The sequence below is a fragment of the Triticum urartu genome, chromosome 2, assembly GCF_003073215.2.
Source record: "Triticum urartu cultivar G1812 chromosome 2, Tu2.1, whole genome shotgun sequence".
NCBI classification, from domain to species: Eukaryota; Viridiplantae; Streptophyta; class Magnoliopsida; order Poales; family Poaceae; genus Triticum; species Triticum urartu.
The window spans coordinates 103,670,206-103,692,164 of NC_053023.1; positions in this window are offsets into that span (position 1 = coordinate 103,670,206).

A 21,959-nucleotide genomic window follows, 5' to 3' on the forward strand; every position below is an offset into this window, starting at 1 on the left:
GGATATTGTTTTTTCATCGTGATAATAAGTGCATGCAGTTGTTTCGAAAAATTTGGAGAACTGGGAATTTGAACGGCAGATGCTTATGCTACCCATCAAATAAAAATCAGGTGCCTGAAAATTCGTTTCGAAACAAATGATTCCACTTTATATCCACGTCGACCCTCAGCATGATGGTTGGAAGCAAATGCCAAGTTCATACCAAAAGATCGTTAACAACAATACCAACTTGCGGATGACAAGGTAGTACAAGTACCAATACCAAACTAACTTATAATCTTTTTACTCCTGGCCCTAGCGTTCGTCTAGTAGAAAATCTTGCAGAGGACCAGCTCCCGCTCCTTCTCTTGCTCCAGGTCCCCGAGGTGGTACTGGTGCTTCACCCAGTTGGTCTTCTACTGGTCGAAGTTCTTGTTGGTGTGCAGCACTAGAACATTTTTGCTGCCCGTCTGTCGGCCGTTGACCATCATCGGCAAGGTATTGCCGGTGTTGTGCCACATCGCGTGCATGCCGCACTCCGACTGTATCTTGCGACGCGTCCACGTGCCCCTTTTGAATGCCCTAGAATTGCGCTGGAAGAAATGCTTGCTTAGGCCACCCAGTGTGATACCTGCAGTATTGTCGAATACATGTTTTAGTATACGTAGTTAGCATTTTCATAACATCTTTGGCATGTTGTAGTCACTTGTTTCTCTTTTTATTAACTGTCAAATTGTAATTGCTTCACCAGGTCTATGTCTAAAAATAAAAATAGAGCTATAGACAAAGGAATATGTTTGTGCAAGTAGACAGCTGATCGGTGTCTTACCTGGAAGTTTCTCAGGATGGGTGTAGCATATGCCGTGCTCGCTGTCGATGGTTGGTATGAACAAATCGATGAGAGGGTGAGATCTTGCGCTGTCAGCACTCACTTTGGCCTCAACGTGCTCGATCAGCTCCTGATCCATGGGATCGAACTTGACGCCATCCGGCAGCACCGGCCAATCCTTCTTCGACTTGCATCGGTTAATTCCAGTTATATGGTACTCAATGTATGATCAATCGACTGTTTTAAGTAAATGGTACTCCAAATCTGAAGTCCAGAATACCCGAGCACGCCGCCGGGATTCTTGTGTCACCTCACGCGCAGCGTGTTGTCACGTCAATTCAATGTGTGGACATGATGAATAATTTGACCAACGTATACTAGTACTGCTACTGTACTACTTACTAGTCGTATTTAGTCTCACATTTTAACCATAGGTTTAACTAACGAGTACGCACTTGAAGCCTACTTGATATATATATATATATATATATATATATATATATATATATATATATATACTAGCACAATGCCCGTGCGTTGCAATGGGGAAAATGTATGTTTTGCACAAGCATAATGTCCCACAACATCGGATTCATTATTAAGAACATGTTGCAACGTAGCATCGTCCTTCTACAAAATGAACATAAAAAAATACGTTGCAATTTAGTCGTGTTCATATTTTCTTTGCGGGGTGTAATGTCCCACTGATTTCATTTAAATACAATCCTTTTTAATGGCATTTAAGCATGATCCTTTCATTAATTACCATGAAGTCCTCACCCGTTTTAGTCGGGAATCAAATCCTTCCTTTTCTAATTTAATTTCCCTAACACATTAAGGCCTATAGATCCTTTCTTTTAATTATCCTACCTTTTTACCTCAAATCCTTCATGTAGAATTTATTAAGACCACAATCTTTCTAATAGTTATTCCACCGATTTACTCATAATCCTTTCTTTAATTAGCCACATTCATTTAAATATTATATTTAAGCCTACAATCCTTCCTTTATTAGCTCATTCGCTTAATTAGCTCTCCCTAAACATGAGCCTTGGACCTCACCCTTTCCCATCTACAGGAACGAAGGGCGATTTGTGCGAACACCGGGCTCTCCACCTCGCCGTTGCCGAATCGGCAGCTCCCTCGCCCTCCGCTAGACGCTCCGTGGTGAGTTCCGGTGGAGCTCCGTGGTGGACCGGCTCCTTTCTTCGTGCTCGCTGCTCGGTGGAGAGGCCGTGCACGGTTCCCCCGTGCTGGAGATCGAGGGATGGCGATTCCGGTGGTTGAGGATCTCGAGAAGGAAGGCGATGTCGAGCGGTGCGACAACGACAACGGCCATGGGTGTAGGCCCTCAGGGACCGTTGATCGGAGACTTCCCGTTTCGCCCGGGGGCTCGTTCGATCCAAGGCGTCAGCGAGTAGCAGCGAACGACGCATCACCGGCTCGTCCACGACGCCGGTGTAGTCGGGTTGCAGAGGGGCTTGGTTGTAATTTCCTTTTCTGTGTGGACCTTCTAGTAATTTGGCTGTTTTAATATCAACTCCTTTTCTCGCAAAAAATAAATAAATAAACATGATGACTGCCACTTGTATATTTAGAGTGAGTTGGGATTAGTAAATATGAAAGGTGCATAAGTGTTTGGTTGTTACATCTAAGAGATAGACAGGAGGTCTTGTGTTCAATTCCCATAATGTTGATTTATTTTGACCCAATTATTTTTCATGGTCTCTCTATAAAAGCCCATAAAAGGCCCATCAACATACAAGTAACTGGCCCAGATTGTTTAACGTGTGTAAACCAAACGTAAAGGACTAAACCAAACCAAGAATATCTATTCCCTTTAATAGTAGGTATAGATATATACTTCACAACATCTCCATCATCATTATCAGTACATCCTGCACAGGTGAGTTAGGATGCACTTGATCCCAGAAAGGTATCTATCCTTCAAACTAGAGGAGTGCTTCAAACTAACAACAATACATAATATCCAACAAAAGAGGGTCGTGCTATTGCAGCAGAATACATGGCTCAGTCTAGATATAAGTACGAATCAAGTTGTGCATATTTGCTGTTGGCATGAACCACATCGCCGCATGTCGGGTTTACAAAAGCCATCCATCGCATGGAAGCTTGATGCCTTTCACACACTGTAGATTATCTGGCAACAAGCTGTGTCAACGAATCTCTGGATATGGTGATTCATGAAACCCATGGTGCGATGTGTAAACACAGTCCCTCCTGGCGAATGGAAGTTGCATAGCACGGTAATAATCGCTGGTGATATGATCGATGATTGGTTGGATGATCGGATAATTGAGCCCGAGGAACATGGAGTGGTTGCCGAGGCTGTAAACCCGCCTCTAGTTGAATACGCCTGGTCCAACGGAGCTGAGATCTTTCTCGAACACGAAGCAGCCATAGCCATCAATGCCACGAACGCCCCAGGCATTGTACTGCATGTGGTTTGATGTAATGGTTTGGTCAATTTGGTACGTGCGAATGAGCATCAAATGAGCGCTATCAGCTGAACGAGCGATAAACCACCACCCATCGGCTGGTATGATTCCAGGTCCTGGAATCATGAAGGCCAGCGCATTTGCGTCTGCTGCAACAATTCAAATTGGAGACCAAAAGGACAAAAATAAACAATCATGTTTAGAGTATGTGTGGAATTAAGATTATTATAACAGTGACACATATCATAGACAGAGAATTGCAATGCCGTGGTCATAATCATACCCCATGTTAAAAAAAATAAGCAAATGGCTTTCATATTCTAGCAATATGTCATGGTTCAAACATCATGTAACAATGAGAGGAAAACAGCTATGACAGAGCCTACTCATATTCTACCATAACACTTACTACTACTGTTCTCATATCAACTCTAAGCAATAATATGCGTTGTTATAAAAATCTTGGAAATGAGATTAACATATAGCAATCATGATGTTATGCTCATAATATGTATTCTAACAATCATTAGATGCCAATTGTTCTCATATCAACTCTAACAATAACATGTGTACAAAATCTAGGAAATGAGAGGAACATATAGCAATGATGTGGTTATAGACATACTATCTATTCTAAATTTGTAACAATGAACAGGCAGTCGTATTCATAAGGTAAAGATGAGATGAGATAGAACAATTACACGACGATAGATTCCACCAGTATAGGCAGCCAATCTGTGCGTCGACCGTGTAAACAATGCCATCGTGCATTATAGCATCAGACAGAAATGTTGCCTCAACAGGATTGACGATGAGCCATAACCACTGGTAGAAAAAGGGCCTATAGTCCCGGTTCGTAAGGGCCTTTAGTCCCGGTTCCTGAACCGGGACTAAAGTGTCGGTACTAATGGCCCGACCCTTTAGTCCCGGTTCAATCCAGAACCGGGACTGATGGGCCTCCACGTGGGCAGTGCCCAGAGCCCAGTCAGGAGACCCTTTGGTCCCAGTTGGTGGCACCAACCGGGACCAATAGGCATCCACGCGTCAGCATTTCTGTGGCTGGGGTTTTTGTTTTTTTTGAAGGGGGGGGTTGGGGGTTTTGGGGGGTTAATTTAGGTGTTTCATATATTGTGTTAGCTAGGTATAATTAATAGAGAGAAGTGTCCTCTCTTATGTCCGTGCTTGGTCTACGCTACATACTATACATACGTATAGAGAGGACTAGACACGCTGGCTAGCTAGTAAGCAAACGAAGGAAACAGAAGATCGTCATGAACATATATGCATACAGAGAGAAGTGATATCGACCACCTCTCCTTCTCCGAGAGATTGGTCGAACAACAAGTTCTCATATATCTATCTGACACTACCGGCTACATGTATACAATAATTATCTCTTACAAATATAATCATACGGACTCAGGGTCCACATAGAATTCTCCGTCTTCAGGGATCACGTGGTCAAGAAAGAATGCCGCCAATTCCTCTTGAATTGCTCGCATGCGAGCTGGTGCTAGGAGTTCATCCCGCTTTCGAAACATCTAATTTGAAGAAGGGGGTCAATACATATATATATATGAATGAATGAAACTCAACACAAATGATGGTAATAAAATAAAATTGTGAATGTTGTTATTTACGTACTTCATATTGTTCGTTAGAGTACCCGCCCCGCTCACAGGTCGTGTGGCGGATGGACTCGCAGATGTAGTATCCACAGAAATCATTCCCTTGTTCCTGCCACAACCACTTTACAAGAAATAGAGGTCAATCAAACTGGTAAGCAAGAATGCTAAATGGTATTGATGAAACTAGCACTTGAATCACTAGGAGATGCGGGGAACATGCTACTATAGTACTTACTTTCGGGTGTCTAAATTCCAGCTCCTTCGGTAGTCCCGGAACTGTTTTGGTGAATTTTCTCCAAACTCTGCCGGACAAAGAAAACAATTACTTGATATCAGGAAATGAACAAAGTTGCTGATATGGTGGATAATGATCGATTTAACTTACTTCTGGAGTATTTGAGTCATGTCTGCATAGTCCTGGGGATCTTTTCGTTTTGAGTCTAAGACGGTTACTAGTCCCTGCTCAAGCTTAATCTCTAGGAGAATATAGTGGAAACTGCACACGCATGCATAACTCATGAATTACATTACTATAACCTTGACTAATATATAAGGGAAACCGAATACGCACAAGACAGTAACACTCACCTGAAGTTGTAAGGAAAGAGTATTATATCTTTGTTTTGATTTATTACGAACGATCGTAGCAAGTTGGCCTCGGTAGCTGCGGCATGAAGTTTAACCTGAGTTGCATCTATGAGATATGTGTTAATGAACCCAATATCACCGACTTGTCTTTTCTTCAATTCGGCGATCTTCAATCTGCATAATATAGTGAGGATGATTATAAATACATGCAATGAAAGAGCTAAGCTATATAGAGAAACTTAATGACAGAAGTAGTAATACTTACAGACAGTAGCAGGCGACCATTGTTTTATCGAGGGCCAATTGATTGAAAAACTGATAGAACTCCTCAAATGGAACAGGCAATAGATCAATTCCAACGAGGTCATGCTCCTTTTTAACTTTCACATACAAAGTACTCCCCCCCAGAGTCTCTGCAGATTTTCAAGTACCAATCATGCAATCTTCGCATCATCGTTGATAGAGATCTTTCATCTTTGACGAGAGGCTTCCCGTACTCGTATCTTTGTATCTGCATGTCCATGGGTTCATAATGTACTTCGTCGGGCAGGTAATCTGCAAGATTGCTATAACCGGTCACTATCCTCGGATCATTAGCGACGTTGTGGCTAGGCACCTTGAGCGGGGGGCATGATTGCTTCGCTTGTTCGCCGAACTGGGCAATTTGTTTCCCAGCTCGTCGTTCTTTCAGCCTTTGATCACTGACAGTACTTCCCGACCGCTCCACTTCGGAAAATTCCTTTCCAATAATGCGGTCATAGTTTCCTTTCGGCGGATCAGACTTCGGTGGTTTTGTCAGGGCAGCCAGAGTGCGCTTCACTTTCACCCGATCTACCTTCTCCTCCGGAGGTGGATGCTTCTTTGCTTTCACCCCTTCAAAGAAGTTCCTCACTTCTTCTCGCGCGATCTCGGCATTCTCCTCCAGGGTCCTCTCATATGGTAACTTCTCTGGAGTCCTCAGAGAAGGACCGAATCTGTATGTCCTCCCGCCTCTGGTTGTACTGCTAGACGCCGCCCGAGCAGACGGAGCGGTTGTCTTCTTTACTTGCTTAAGAGGTGGAGGAGAAGGACTACGACGCGCCGGAGCAGCTAGAGCGGCGGCAGGTCTCTTCCGCCCTTGCTGACGAGGCGGAGAAGGAGGAGGCTGGCTGCTCGGGCGCGTCGGCGCAAGCGGAAAAGGAGGCGGAGTGCCACCACGCGCCGGAGAAGGAGCCGGCCAAGGGCCTTGATCGTCACTCGCCGGAGGAGGAGGTGGTGGAGGCGGAGTGCCCTGACTTGCCGGAGGAGGAGGAGGCGGAGGCGTCCAGTTCGGAAGGTTGATGAGCTCCTTCCGCCATAGGCATGGAGTCTTCAGAGCAGACCCCAGCCGAGTCTCCCCTTCACCGGTAGGGTGGTCAAGTTGGAGGTCCTCAAATCCCTCTGTTATCTCATCCACCATCACCCTAGCATATCCTTCTAGAATCGGCCGGCAGTGAAAAGTTGCGCCGGGTTCAGTAGGATAAACAGAGCCAACAGCCGCCTTGACCTTCAAATTCATCCATTGCGTCATAAGGTGGCAATTTTGAGACTCCGTTATAGCATCCACGGGATAGCTAGCAGGAGCCGTCAAGGCATGCTCCGGCTGAAGCAGCTCGGTGGAAGCCACGCTGCTTCTGCGCTGAGATGGCGGGGTAGCTTCGGGGGAGGCTTCGGCAGTACGTTTGCTGCGATTTGCTTCTCGTTCCTCTATCGCGTCTACCCTTGCTTGCAGCGCCTGCATTTGGGTCTGCTGCACTTTTTTCCTCCTCTCATGGGATTTGTAACCGCCTGCGTCCGGAAACCCAACCTTCCACGGAATGGAGCCTGGCGTGCCTCGTGTCCGTCCAGGGTGCTCAGGATTCCCGAGGGCCATTGTGAGCTCGTCGTTCTCTCTGTCTGGAAAGAATGTCCCTTCCTGCGCTGCTTCGATATACTGCTTAAGCTTACTGACTGGTATGTCCATTTGATCGTTCGTCCAAATGCACTTCCCTGTTACAGGGTCCAAGGTTCCGCCAGCCCCGAAGAACCAAGTCCGGCAACGGTCTGGCCAGTTAATTGTCTCTGGTTCGATCCCTTTATGAACCAGATCATTCTCAGTCTTGGACCACTTAGGCCGGGCTACGAGGTAGCCACCTGACTCCGTGAGATGGTGAAGCTTCTTCTTCGCAGCATTTTGCTTGTTTGTCGCTGACATCTTCTGACTCTTTTCCGTTGTCTTGTGGGCCACAAATGCGGGCCAGTGATCTCTGATCTTCTCATATCTGCCCTTGAATTCTGGTGTCTCATTATTTTCGACAAACTTATTCAGCTCTTTCTTCCACCTCCTGAATAGTTCTGCCATCCTCTTCAAAGCAAAAGACTTGATTAATTTCTCTTTAACTGGGTTCTCTGAATTATCCTCAGGCGATAGGGTGAAATTTGACTTCAGCTCAGTCCAAAGATCATTTTTCTGCATATCATTGACATAAGACACCTCAGGGTCTTCTGTAGCCGGCTGAAACCATTGCTGGATGCTTATTGGGATCTTGTCCCTAACCAGAACCCCGCACTGAGCAACAAATGCGCTCTTTGTCCGGAGGGGTTCAATAGGTTGGCCGTCGGGCGCGATTGCTATGATCTCAAACTTTTCATCCGAGCTCAACTTTTTCTTCGGGCCTCGTCTCTTTACCGAAGTTGTGCTCGATCCGGAGGGCTAGAAAAAAGAACAAAGACTTAATTAATATGTGTACATACCAAAACAATGAATGCATCAATCAGCTAGTCAGCATAGGCTTAACTAATATATATACCTGGCCAGACTCGGTTCGGTCACCGGAGCCGTCATCACGGTCTCCTTCTTGCACCGGCATTGGGTCACCGGAGCCGTCCTCATGTTCTTCTTCTTGCACCGGCATTAGGTCACCGTAGCCAGCTTGTTCACCCTCTCCTTCCAGACCATCGGTTTCGTTGAGAATCAACGAGATGGCATCACTTCCTTCTGCGATTATGTCCCTCAACAACGCTTCTTTTGTTGCTTCGTCTAGGGCATTGTCCATAGTTTCTACAAATATTTACAACATGGCAATTATTATTCAAACATGACAGATGGATATATTAGTGCCAAACGTAGAACTAGCTACCTAATCATAGTAAGCTATCGGGAGGGGGTATATATCAACAACGACGACACTACATCTATGTCCCTCGGCGACCCTCGTTCCCGATAAAAAAAGAGGAAGAAGAAGAAAAAAAGAGGAGAAGAAAGAATAGAGGAGAAGAACCCTCGAACCCTCGAACCATCGACGACCCTGGAACCCTCGACCCCTAGACGACCCTCTTCTTCCTCTCATGTTCGAGAGGATCGCCGAGGGGTCGGGAGGTTGCCTAGTGTCAAAGGATTCAACAAAACCATGTCTTCATCATTAGGCGAAAGTAACATGTGCATGATGGTACGAAGCTCTTCAAAGTTGTTCTGGAACGGAGTCCCAGATAGGATAATTCGCTTTTTGGTACAAAGTTCAGAAAGAGCCTTCCGAATATCGCTATTTGGAAGGCCTTTGCTGAATTCGTACCAAAAGGCGGATTATTCTATCCGGGACTCCATTCCAGAACAACTTTGCAGAACTTGATACCAACATGCCCTGGTTACTTCCGGCTAATGATGAAGGCATGGATTTCTTCAATACTTTGACACTAGGAAACCTCTCTCAACCCCTCGGCGATCCTCGACCCCTCGAACCCTCGACGACCCTGGAACCCTCGACCCCTAGACGACCCTCTTCTTCCTCTCATGTTCGAGAGGATCGCCGAGGGGTCGGGAGGTTGCCTAGTGTCAAAGGATTCAACAAAACCATGTCTTCATCATTAGGCGAAAGTAGCATGTGCATGATGGTACGAAGCTCTTCAAAGTTGTTCTGGAACGGAGTCCCAGATAGGATAATTCACTTTTTGGTACAAAGTTCAGAAAGAGCCTTCCGAATATCGCTATTTGGAAGGCCTTTGCTGAATTCGTACCAAAAGGCGGATTATTCTATCCGGGACTCCATTCCAGAACAACTTTGCAGAACTTCGTACCAACATGCCCTGGTTACTTCCGGCTAATGATGAAGGCATGGATTTCTTCAATACTTTGACACTAGGAAACCTCTCTCGACCCCTCGGCGATCCTCGACCCCTCGAACCCTCGACGACCCTGGAACCCTCGACCCCTAGACGATCCTGCTGGAACCCTCGACCCTCGAACCTATAGAACCCTCGAACCCTCGACCCTGAAACCCTCGACCCTTGACCCCTTAACGACCCTCGACCCTCTACCGTAGTTCCCGTCCCTCGACCCCTCGAAGAGGAGAAATGAATAATAAGAAAAAAAAGAAGAAAAAAAGAGGAGAAGAAGAAAAAATAGAAAAAAATTCTACTTTTTCTTCTTCTCCTCTATTCCTTTCTTCTTCTCCTCTTCCTTTTCTTCCTCTCCTCGTCTTCTCCTCCTTCTTCTCCTTCTTTCTCTACTTATTTTCCTTTTCCTTATTTTACTTTTTCCTCTCCACTAACATAAAGTGCACTAACCTAAAATGCAACAAACATAAAATGCACTAAAGAGGCTCAACTAACCTAAAATCAGTGATAAAATGCACTAACCTAAAATCGATATCTACTAACAACTTAAAAAAATTAATACATATATGAAAAAAATGCATATATGAAAAAAAACATCATCATATCATCAACAGAAAAAACATCATCATATCATCAACAGAAAAAAAACATCATCATATCATCAACAGAAAAAAAAAACATCATCATATCATCAACATCATCATATCATCAACCTAAAGGGCGCCGGCGCAGGGCGGCGACGGGCTCGGGGCGGCGACGGGGTGGGGCGAAGGCGGCGGGCTCGAGGCGGCGACGGGGGCGGGGCGACGGCGGCGGGCGCGGGGCGACGACGGGCTCGGGGCGACGGCGCGGGGCGACGACGTACGGGCTCGGGGCGCGACGGGCGGGCGGGCGGGGCGCGGGCGACGGCCGGCGCGGGCGGCGCGGGCGACGGGCTCGGGGCGGCGACGACGACGACGAACGGCCTGGGGGCGTCGGGGCGAATGGGAGCGGTTGGCCAAAATTTCACAAGTGGTGGCTTATATAGCCAGAGCAATGGTCCCGGTTCGTGCTACGACCCGGGACTAATGCTCCCTTTAGTCCCGGTTGGTGCGACGAACCGGGACCAAAGGCCAATTTGCAGCAGCCGAAAGGGCGGGAAGCGAAGGCCATTGGTCCCGGTTGGTGGCACCAACCGGGACTAAAGGGGGGCAATGGTCACGGTTGGTGCCACGAACCGTGACCAATGGCCCCCTTTAGTCCCGGTTGGTGCCACCAACCGGGACCAATGGCCTTGTGCTGCATCGCTAGCTGAAGTTTAGTCCCACATCGCTAGCTGAAGGGCGCCGACACTTGTTTATAAGCGCTGTTGTGCCTCCCCATTCGAGCTCCTCTCTAATGCAGGCTTTCGGGCCTAAACGTGTTACTGCCTGTGGGCCTATTGGGCCTCTGTGGGCCTGAATCCTGGCCTAAGTAGGGTTTCTAGTCGTATTCAGGCCATGGAGGCCCAATAGGTGGCATTTTTTTTTTGGTTTTTTCTTTTTTATTTCTACATTTTTTTGGTTTTTTATTTTTTATTTCTACTTAAAACTAAATACTTACAATTTTTTAGTGATTTCCTTTTGCTTTTAGGTCACAAAAATTATAAACTTTCTGTTAGTGCCATTAGTTTTAAATTTTGAATAGTTTAAATTTGAATTTTTAAAAATTTGTGTGAATCACTAGTTTATGAATAACTTTACTATAAAAATAGAATTTTTTTCTATTATTTTTTATTTATACTTACAACTAAATACTTATAGTTTTTTAGTGATTTCTTTTTGATTTTAGGTCACAAAAATTATAAACTTTCTGTTAGTGCCATTAGTTTTAAAATTTTGAATAGTTTAAATTTGAATTTTATAAAATTTGTGTGAATCACTAGTTTATGAATAACTTTACTATAAAAATAGAATTTTTTTTCTTCTTTGCTATTTATTTTTTATTTATACTTACAATTAAATACTTACAGTTTGATTTTAGGTCACAAAAATTATATTCTTTTTGCTATTGAAGAATATTATAGTTTTATTTTATTTGATCATAACATAATATTTTAATTGATTGTTTTTATTTTCATAAAAGTTTTACTATTAATTCATTATTTGAGCTAAATGACTCTGAAATTGGAAAGCATTTCAAAATGAACTCTGAAAAGGTTGAAAGTTGGCATGGTATCATAATTTCACCCACATAGCATGTGCATGTATAAAACAGACAATGGTAGCATGTTCGTCTGTTACAAATTTGGCATGGTATCATCATAATAGTTGCGGGAGAAAGTCTTCACTTTTTCTTCGCTTGTGTCATTTGCTTATTGCGCCGTAACCATGGATAATCTTCATTGTTTATCAGGATGCTTGGGTCAGCCTTGACATTGAAGGGAGGAATTTCATGAAACTTTTCATAATCTTCAGACATGTCTGTCTTGCCGTCCACTCCCAGGATGTCCCTTTTTCCTGAAAGAACTATGTGGCGCTTTGGCTCATCGTATGATGTATTCGCTTCCTTATCTTTTCTTTTTCTCGGTTTGGTAGACATGTCCTTCACATAGATAACCTGTGCCACATCATTGGCTAGGACGAACGGTTCGTCAGTGTACCCAAGATTTTTCAGATCCACTGTTGTCATTCCGTACTGAGGGTCTACCTGTACCCCGCCGCCTAACAGATTGACCCATTTGCACTTAAACAAAGGGACCTTAAAATCAGGTCCGTAGTCAAGTTCCCATATGTCCACTATGTAACCATAATATGTGTCCTTTCCACTCTCGGTTGCTGCATCAAACTGGACACCGCTGTTTTGGTTGGTGCTCTTTTGATCTTGGGCGATCGTGTAAAATGTATTCCCATTTATCTCATATCCTTTGTAAGTCAATACAGTCAAAGATGGTCCCCTGGACAACAAGTACAACTCATCACAAACAGTGTTGTCACCTCTGAGACGTGTTTCCAACCAACTGCTGAAAGTCCTGATGTGTTCACATGTAATCCAGTCGTCGCACTGCTCCCGGTGTTTGGAGCGCAGACTGTTCTTGTGTTCATCGACATACGGGGTCACCAAGGTAGAGTTCTATAGAACTACGTAGTGTGCTTGAGACCAAGAATATCCGTCCCTGCATATTATTGAGTCTCTTCCAAGAGTGCCTTTTCCAGTCAGTCTCCCCTCATACCGCGATTTAGGGAGACCTATCTTGTTAAGGCCAGGAATGAAGTCAACACAAAACCCGATAACATCCTCTGTTTGATGGCCCATGGAGATGCTTCCTTCTGGCCTAGCGCGGTTACGGACATATTTCTTTAGGACTCCCATGAACCTCTCAAAGGGGAACATATTGTGTAGAAATATGGGCCCCAGGATGACAATCTCGTCGACTAGATGAACTAGGACGTGCGTCATGATATTGAAGAAGGATGGTGGGAACACCAGCTCGAAACTGACAAGACATTGCGCCACATCACTCCTTAGCCTTGGTACGATTTCTGGATCGATCACCTTCTGAGAGATTGCATTGAGGAATGCACATAGCTTCACAATGGCTAATCTGATGTTTTCCGGTAGAAGCCCCCTCAATGCAACCGGAACCAGTTGCGTCATAATCACGTGGCAGTCATGAGACTTTAGGTTCTGAAACTTTTTCTCTGGCATATTTATTATTCCCTTTATATTCGATGAGAAGCCAGTCGTGACCTTCATACTGAGCAGGCATTCAAAGAAGATTTCTTTCTCTTCTTTCGTAAGAGCGTAGCTGGCAGGACCTTTATACTGCTTCGGAGGCATGCCGTCTTTTTCGTGCAAACGTTGCAGGTCCTCTCGTGCCTCAGGTGTATCTTTTGTCTTCCCATACACGCCCAAGAAGCCTAGCAGGTTCACGCAAAGGTTCTTCGTCACGTGCATCACAACGATTGAGGAGCGGACCTCTAGGTCTTTCCAGTAGGGTAGGTCCCAAAATATAGATTTCTTCTTCCACATGGGTGCGTGTCCCTCAGCGTCATTCGGAACAGCTAGTCCACCGGGACCCTTTCCAAAGATTACGTAGTGTAAATCATTGACCATAGCAAGCACGTGATCACCGGTGCGCATGGCGGGCTTCTTCCGGTGATCTGCCTCGCCTTTGAAATGCTTGCCTTTCTTTCGACATTGATGGTTGGTCGGAAGAAATCGACAATGGCCCAGGTACACATTCTTCCTGCATTTGTCCAGGTATATACTTTCAGTGTCATCTAAACAGTACGTGCATGCGTGGTATCCTTTGTTTGTCTGTCCTGAAAGGTTACTGAGAGCGGGCCAATCGTTGATGGTCACGAACAGCAACGCCTTAAGGTTAAATTCCTCCTGTCTGTGCTCATCCCACATACGTACACCGTTTCCATTCCACAACTGTAAAAGTTCTTCAACTAATGGCCTTAGGTACACATCAATTTCATTGCCGGGTTGCTTAGGGCCTTGGATGAGAACTGGCATCATAATGAACTTCCGCTTCATGCACATCCAAGGAGGAAGGTTATACATACATAGAGTCACGGGCCAGGTGCTGTGATTGCTGCTCTGCTCCCCGAAAGGATTAATGCCATCCACGCTTAAAGCAAACCATACATTCCTTGGGTCCTTTGCAAACTTATCCCAGTACTTTCTCTCGATTTTTCTCCACTGCGACCCGTCAGCGAGTGCTCTCAACTTCCCATCTTTCTTTCGGTTCTCACTGTGCCATCGCATCAACTTGGCATGCTCTTCGTTTCTGAACAGACGTTTCAACCGTGGTATTATAGGAGCATACCACATCACCTTCGCAGGAACCCTCTTCCTGAGGGGCTCGCCGTCAACATCACCAGGGTCATCTCGTCTGATCTTATACCGCAACGCACCGCATACCGGGCATGCGTTCAGATCCTTGTATGCACCGCGGTAGAGGATGCAATCATTAGGGCATGCATGTATCTTCTCCACCTCCAATCCTAGAGGGCATACGACCTTCTTTGCTGCGTATGTACTGTCGGGCAATTCGTTATCCTTTGGAAGCTTCTTCTTCAATATTTTCAGTAGCTTCTCAAATCCTTTGTCAGCCACAGCATTCTCTGCCTTCCACTGCAGCAATTCCAGTACGGTACCGAGCTTTATGTTGCCATCTTCGCAATTGTGGTATGACCCTTTTTTGTGATCCTCTAACATGCGATCGAACTTCAGCTTCTCCTTTTGACTAATGCATTGCGTCCTTGCATCGACAATGACCCGGCAGAGATCATCATCATCGGGCACATCGTCTGGTTCCTCTTGATCTTCAGCAGCTTCACCCGTGGCAGCATCATTGGGCACATCATCTGGTTCCTCTTGATCTTCACCAGCTCCCCCCGTTGCAGCATCACCGTATTCAGGGGGCACATAGTTGTCATCGTACTCTTCTTCTTCGCCGTCTTCCATCATAACCCCTATTTCTCCGTGCCTCGTCCAAACATTATAGTGTGGCATGAAACCCTTGTAAAGCAGGTGGGAGTGAAGGATTTTCCGATTAGAGTAAGACCTCGTATTCCCACATTCAGTGCATGGACAACACATAAAACCATTCTGCTTGTTTGCCTCAGCCGCATAGAGAAACTCATGCACGCCCTTAATGTACTCGCGGGTGTGTCTGTCACTGTACATCCATTGCCGGTTCATCTGCGTGCATTATATATAATTAAGTGTCCAAATTAATAGAAGTTCATCATCACATTAAAACCATAGTGCATACATAGTTCTCATCTAACAACATATAGCTCTCCAGAGCATCTAATTAATTAAACCATACATTGAAACTATGTAAAACATTTCAATGCGAAAACAAATGCGATCATAATCGCAACCAAGGTAACAATTGATCCAACGACATAATGATACCAAGCCTCGGTATGAATGGCATATTTTCTAATCTTTCTAATCTTCAAGCGCATTGCATCCATCTTGATCTTGTGATCATCGACGACATCCGCAACATGCAACTCCAATATCATCTTCTCCTCCTCAATTTTTTTTATTTTTTCCTTCAACAAATTGTTTTCTTCTTCAACTAAATTTAACCTCTCGACAATAGGGTCGGTTGGCATTTCCGATTCACATTCATCCTAGATAAATAAAATCTATGTCACGTTGGTCGGCATAATTTTCATAAACAATAAATGAACCAATAGTTATAAAGATAATATACATACCAAATCCGAATCATAGACAGGACGAGGGCCGACGGGGGCGGATACCAAAACCATCGCACTATATAAGATGCAATAATAAATGTAAGAAAATGATACAAGTATCTATCTAAACATACAAGTAAGAATATTTTTCCTTTCAGAAAGAAGATAAGAACAAGAGGCTCACCACAGTGGTGTCGGTGATGAGATCGGCGCGGGTGATCGACGGCGGTGAAGACGGGGACGGGGCGTGACGGACCGCTAAATCTAGACAAATCTCGAGGAAAATGGAGCTTGGAGGTCGAGCTTCGAGAGGAGAAAGCTTAAGTAGTGTGGCTCGGGCATTCCATCGAACACCTCATGTGCATAGGAGGTGAGCTAGAGCACCACAAAGCCCTCTCCCCCTCGGCCAGAAAAAACAGAGCACTGTGCTCTGCTCTTGCACGAGGGGGTATATATAGGCCCCTCATTGGTCCCGGTTGATGACATGAACCGGGACTAAAGGGAAGCCTTTGGTCCCGGTTCAAGCCACCAACCGGGACCAATGGTGGTGGGCCAGGAGCGAGGCCCATTGGTCCTGGTTCGTCCCACCAACCGGGACCAAAAGGTCCAGACGAACCGGGACCAATGGACCACGTGGCCCGGCCGGCCCCTGGGCTCACGAACCGGGACCAATGCCCACATTGGTCCCGGTTCTAGACTGAACCGGGACTAATGGGCTGAGCCGGCCTGGACCATAGCCCTGTTTTCTACTAGTGAACCATGTATGGCGACCGGATTCCAGATAGACTAATCCCATGTTGAACAAGGCAATGAGCTTATAATCCATGTAGTATTCTGATGGTGTGGGCACTTCGCAGATTACAACTTTCAGCAAATAGAGGTCGAGCAAAAAGCTTGACGCGTCTCGTGTGTAGTAGGCAGGAGTGTCCCGCGGGCTGCGAGGCTCGATGGCGGCGGTATCCAACAATGGAAGGGTGATCTCTTGCTGGGTGTAGATATCCACAAGACACCACGGACTACCGGATTGGTGGATGAGGACGATCCAGTTGGCCTTCATGCCCACCCAGTAGTGGACGCGCATGAAGGACAGGTGGACGGGTAGTGGTAGCATGTCAAGGGGAACCACGACAACCTCCGTAGGATCGTCAAGTCAGTGTCTGGGCACCTGCGAGGATCGGGCATCAGCAAGCAGGGTGTTTTGAAAAGAGCCGGCTGGTTGTAGACGAGTAGACGGTACAAAGACACCGAGCATGCAGCCAGACGAACGGTGCTGAGTAGGTCCATACGATTATAGATCTTCTCCAAGAGAACATCGGGGAGGGAATTCCAATCGCGGCGCTGGTTCAGCTTATTAATTAAGTGTCCCATCTGCTGCAGCGTGTATTGTCACTTCACTGCAATGACTAGTTAAATAGTTCTCTTTGACCGATATGGGGAGTAATGGATTGCGAAGACTTCCTTTCTACATTATCCCTATGCCTCTACGCTCACTTCACTCATTTTGCTCCGTACGTAGTCACTTGTTGAAATATCTAGAAAGACAAATACTCCGTATTTGGGAACAGAGGGAGGATTTTACTCCGTATTTGGGAACAAAGGGAGTATCACCATATGGAGGGAACAGAGGAAGCTTGAAATATGAACATGTCAATGGGAGGGAGTAAGCCCCATGCATGCATGCAACATGCAACACTCACACATACACATGGACACACGCAACACTCACGCACCCATGCGGCACACAGCACACGACGCAACACACACGCTCACGCTCAAGTGCTCAACCTACTCCCTACATCCGTGAAAGACTGTACATTTAGAGATTTACACATTGGCCAGGGCATAATTAACGCCCAAAAGTAGCAGACTTATGTGTGCATGTGACCATTGAGAGAAGAAGATTAAATGAAGGTCGTTGCATGCTGTAATTAAGGATAGACATGTAGCCTATACCTAGAGCACAAGTTGGTGCATTAGTCAATCAATATCGATTTAGATTAAAGGCCAAATGCATTGGAAGTGTAGATGTACTCCACTCTTTGTTTTTAGCCGATGTACACTCTTTGTTGGAAGACCGAGGGAGTACATGTGCATGCACTCACATACACAACCAGGGTGGTTCGCGCGCAAGGGTTGGACTACTGTCGCGCCTGCGTAAAGTTTTGTTTAACTGATTTCTTTGCTCTGCCAACTGATAGGTGGGACCCAGAAACCATGTGACAATTTAACCAGTCAACAAAGTCCCACGTCGACTATATGGCCGGTCAGTCGGGTGCAATACGGTGCTCTACGATGAGCTAGTGATCGTATAATCACCACAAAACTATATATAGTGACGGTAAAGAGCGTGTTGTTACATACGTTGACCGCCAGTGTATTTTTCTCATTTAAAATTAAGCCATATTAACCAGAAAGGACGTAGTATGGACTAGTACTAGTACTGCTTTGATGTGTCCCTTCAACTCGCCGAACGAGGAGAAGCTTGCTTACTATGCCTCTCCCTCTCCCACGCGTGCAGTGGTTCGCAGGACGAGGAGAGGGTTTTGACTACAACGCCCTCTCCCTCGCCCTCGCCCTCATGGTGGATGCGTAGCAGTTCAGTCGGTGTTAGATTGCCAGAAGCATATTGTACTGTAGTATCATCATTGTTGGACCTTCCGAAGAGGCGAAGAGCCAAGTGCAAGGTTCACACGAGTACGAACTGTTGAACCTCCCGAAGAGGCAAAGAGCCAAGTGCAAGGTTTTCTAGGAGTTGTTGTCCTAGTAGGAGTGTACTACAACTATAGCAAACGATGCTACTGTATGATGCCGCCATGTCACGTATATCGCAAGCTGTGCCACCTTTTCTCTCTCAAAGAGTGTGTTGGAGCCCGTGCAACAACCACACAAGATGCACATGCACATAACACATTTACTAGTAATAAATTCTAAAGGACAAATGCCAGTATGCCACACAAGTTCATCTCCAATTCATGTGATAAATTTGTGCATGACTAGTCTACATATATTCACAGCGCTACCGTTCATAATTTACCGTACTCCACTTACACGTTATAGATGGGCTACATGTCCTCCTCCAGGTTCCAGTCCCAGGTGTTCTTCATGGATGGCATGGTCCATAGCGGTGGGCGATGGGAATCAGTGTCGTAGCTTTCTAGTCCGGTTCCACACGATGGAGACTCATCCAAGCTGAAGCGGCATAAGTCAGGGATAGCGTGTGCCAGCATGTCATTCATCCGGTAGTGCGCACTGAAGACACAACCATGCTTCATGAACGGCAGGCCTTCCGTGTCGTGCACGGAAGGTGGCATCCGCTTCACAATGGGGTAGATGTCCCCAATGAAAAAGCAAGTACTCTCCAAAGGTGTTCCTCGGCACCCACGTAGCATCACGGGGGTCGAACTCGGCGCCGTTCATCTGGTACACGCGGCATCTCAGATCTGGACACATGGTGACATACATAGTCAAGGTCCATGCATAATAATGTTGTGGTCAAATATGGCGGTCAGTAATACTGTGCAGAAAATAGTACTACTCCGGTATAGAGGAAGTAAAATAACCGTCTTATTATATATAGCCACTCTTGGCTACATGGATGAGATAGTAAGACATGGAAAAACAAAAATGGTGGCAACTAGTGGGTTCAAGTCTTCAAGGGCCTAGCTAGCTATACGCGTCCTCCAAGGTAAAATGTACTCCTACTAGTACGTAAGTAGAGTACTAGTACAACAATGAAAGAGAAAGTGAGAGGGTTAAAAAATGGAATACCTGGGTAGATGGTGACGGTCCGACCATGGTAGATTGTGTGACCATGTTGCACATTAGTGGTAGCATGGGTAACGACTGCTAACATAGTTGATCCCAATATGCCAAAGTCAGCTACAAGGGTCCAGGTTAGACCGAATCACGGATGCAAATGCACATCCAGGATTGGCAATCGTATTTTGATCGCGGGATGACTGGTCCCTGCAAAATAATGGAGTACCATTAGGGATGCAAATGATGGTTTGTGCATTCTGTTTGTAATCTCCCGTACCGTAGGATGTCAACCAGATGAAACATGTCCCCTGCTACCTCTTGAGCACTGCGTTGGATTTAATTGAAGAGGAAAGGATGACGCAGCAAAGTAGCGTAAGTATTTCCCTCAGCTTTTGAGAACCAAGGTATCAATCCAGTAGGAGGCTACGCGCGAGTCCCTCGTACCTGCACAAAACAAATAACTCCTCGCAACCAACGCGATAAGGGGTTGTCAATCCCTTCACGGTCACTTACGAGAGTGAGATCTGATAGATATGATAAGATAATATTTTTGGTATTTTTATGATAGAGATGCAAAGTAAAATAAAAGCAAAGTAAAAAGCAAAGAAAATAACTAAGCATTGGAAGATTAATATGATGAAGATAGACCCTAGGGCCATAGGTTTCACTAGTGGCTTCTCTCAAGAGCATAAGTATTTTACGGTGGGTGAACGAATTACTTTTGAGAAATTGATAGAATTGAGCATAGTTATGAGAATATCTATGTATGATCATGTATATAGGCATCACGTCCGAGACAAGTTGACCGACTCCTGCCTGCATCTACTACTATTACTCCACTCATCGACCGCTATCCAACACGCATCTAGAGTATTAAGTTCATAAAAACAGAGTAACGCCTTAAGCAAGATGACATGATGTAGAGGGATAGATTCATGCAATATGATAAAAACCCCATCTTGTTATCCTCGATGGTAACAATACATTACGTGCCTTACTGCCCCTACTGTCACTGGGAAAGGACACCGCAAGATTGAACCCAAAGCTAAGCACTTCTCCCATTGCAAGAAAGATCAATCTAGTAGGCCAAACCAAACTGATAATTCGAAGAGACTTGCAAAGATAACCAATCATACATAATAGAATTCAAAGGAGATTCAAATATTATTAATAGATAATCTTGATCATAAACCCACAATTCATCGGTCTCAACAAACACACCGCAAAAAGAAGATTACATCGAATAGATCTCCACAAGAGAGGGGGAGAACATTGTATTGAGATTCAAAAAGAGACAAGAAGCCATCTAGCTAATAACTATGGACCCGAAGGTCTGAGGTAAACTACTCACACTTCATCGGAGAGGCTATGGTGTTGATGTAGAAGCTCTCCGTGATGGATGCCCCCTCCGGCGGAGCTCCGGAACAGGCCCCAAGATGGGATCTCGTGGATACAGAAAGTTGCGGCGGTGGAATTAGGGTTTTGGCTCCATATCTGATAGTTTGGGGGTACGTAGGTATATATAGGAGGAAGGAGTACGTCGGTGGAGCAACAAGGGGGCCACGAGGGTGGAGGGCGCGCCTAGGGGGGTATGCGCGCCCCCTACCTCGTGGCCTCCTCCTTTGTTTCTTGACGTAGGGTCCAAGTCTCCCGGATCATGTTCGGTGAGAAAATCACGTTCCCGAAGGTTTCATTCCGTTTGGACTCCGTTTGATATTCCTTTTCTTCGAAACCCTAAAATAGGCAAAAAACAACAATTCTGGGCTGGGCCTCCGGTTAATAGGTTAGTCCCAAAAATAATATAAAAGTGGATAATAAAACCCAATAATGTCCAAAACAGTAGATAATATAGCATGGAGCAATCAAAAATTATAGATACGTTGGAGACGTATCAAGCATCCCCAAGCTTAATTCCTGCTCGTCCTCGAGTAGGTAAATGATAAAAAAGATAATTTTTGATGTGGAGTGCTACTTTGCATAATTTTAATGTAATTCTTCTTAATTGTGGTATGAATATTCATATCTGAAAGATTCAAGATAAAAGTTTAATTGACATAAGAATAATAGCATACTAACAAAGGAATCATGTGTTCTCAAAATAACATGGCCAAAGAAAGTTATCCCTACAAAATCATATAGTCTGGCTATGCTCTATCTTCACCACACAAAATATTTAAATCATGCACAACCCCGATGACAAGCCAAGCAATTGTTTCATACTTTTGACATTCTCAAACTTTTTCAATCTTCACGCAATACATGAGCGTGAGCCATGGATATAGCACTATATGTGGAATATAATGGTGGTTTTGGAGAAGACAAAAAGGGGAAGATAGTCTCACATCAACTAGGCGTATTAACGGGCTATGGAGATGCCCATCAATAGATATCAATGTGAGTGAGTAGGGATTGCCATGCAACG